This window comes from Orycteropus afer, unplaced genomic scaffold (genome assembly GCF_000298275.1).
Source record: "Orycteropus afer afer isolate SDZICR_OR568_19922 unplaced genomic scaffold, OryAfe1.0 scaffold00032, whole genome shotgun sequence".
Lineage (NCBI taxonomy): Eukaryota > Metazoa > Chordata > Mammalia > Tubulidentata > Orycteropodidae > Orycteropus > Orycteropus afer.
Window position 1 is genome coordinate 17,396,497 of NW_006921619.1, and position 1,950 is coordinate 17,398,446.

Here is a 1,950-nt window from a genome sequence, read left to right on the forward strand (position 1 = left end):
GTTCATACAAATTTTGTTTCTTGACATCGACTGCAATTCCCCACAACAGCTCTCTTCCCACTTCCTCCCCATAGTTACCTCTTCTCTGTGACCTTCTCTCCCATGCATTCCTGCCATGAGTCTTTGATTTTCTTCACTCTTCTTTGTTCCTGATGAGGGGAGACCAATAGTTTCACCTTAGATGGTCACTTGCAAGCTTTTGAGACACCAGTCACCACTCACCAAAGTAGGATGTGGAACATTGTCTTTGTGGAATGCTGATTGACTTTGATGTCCCCTGAGACTGATCCTGAGCCCCCAGGTCCAGCAACTCATTCTCTCAAAGTTTTTGGTTATAGCTAAGAATTTTTCATAATTTTGTCCCTCTTTACTATATGTATATGGATATTTCTATAGCACATACTGATACATGTGTGGAAAATCATCTGCCAAACCTCTATATGATCATGAGTAAGTCCTGTTCACCTACTCATACCTATTTCTCTTGCCTATCCACTATGTATCCACTCAGAGGATCGTATTTATCTTTGTTGTCTGTTGCTCTTGTGCACCTCTCCCTGCCTTTCTTTTCATTGGTGATATTGTGGTGATCACTCCCTTTTAGCATATTGCTTTTCTTTCACCCAAATTAACACAAGTCTCTTATCTAGAGATTTTTCCCTCTCTACTCTCCTAATCCCTGGTAATCATCAAAGATGATTTTGTTCCATATGTAAACCTTTCCTTGAATTTTTATAATAGTGGACTCATACAGTATTCTTCCTTTTGTGATTGACTTATTATACTCAGCATAATGTCCTCCAGGTTCATCCACATAATGAGGTATTTTAATGGTGTTATTTTGGATTTATTTATTTATTTTTACCTTCTCTTTATTTTATAAAGTTAGTTACAAACGTTATTGTAACTTTATAAAGTTACTAACAATGACAATTTTCATTTATGAAGTTATTGTGATAATTAAATTGTAAACATCTGAAACAGATTAGATTTTTATTGTCTTTTCCATTTCCCACAATATAATACAGGTCCATGCACTGCCTAGTCAAGAGAAGCACTTTTTGCCCATGTCATTCAAAAATATTCAATATATCACCACGGGCTTACATAGAAAGGCAGTGGGGAATTTTGTTGATGTTTTCGGGTCAGGAACATGGAAAATAAAGATGAGAATAAAAATTCTGTCTTCTAATTCTGACTCTAAATTCAAATGCAATCAGATTTGGAAGGTAGTTATGTTGACTGGATTGCACTAAGATTTGTGATTTCTTCAGATAATTTTTCCTCCAGTTTATGATGTGTCCAACTGGACAACTCCATTCATTTTTTTAAAAAAAGGGACAGCTTCCTGACCAGACTCTAGATTGATTTTCAAAGTTACAAAATCCTTTACAAACTCATTAGAAGGAACTAAACAGCAGGAACTGCAGTTGATTAACAAATGATTTCAAAATTGCCCCTGCAAAATGGTGTGTTTAGAATGTCCTATTATTTAGGCTGTAGAAGGGCGGAAACTTGGCATGGTAGGGGGAGGAGGGAGATGAGTAAAAATCATCTCTATTCTGGAGGTTAAGTCTTACAGTGTATAAAGAAAAGTAGAATTTCATTGTATGATTTTTTTTTTTTTATCTGACTTTTCAAAATGATTATCCTTCCCTGACTTTGGTGCATATCTGTAGTCATCTCTGATCATAGGTAGACATCACAGGGATAATCCTCAACATGCCTGAAAGCAGTAACCCTCTAAGCGGTTTTCTCCCCTTTTTCTCCCCTTTTCTTTCTACAAAGGAGCTCTGGTGGTGCAGTGGTTAAGGCATTCAGATGCTAATCAAATGTCAGTGGTTCAGTTCCGGCAAGATGGCGGACTAGGCAGAAGGATTGCACAGACCCTCTTCAACAAAGAAAAGGGAAACCAATTAACACAGACACAGAAGATAATCATGGACCCCT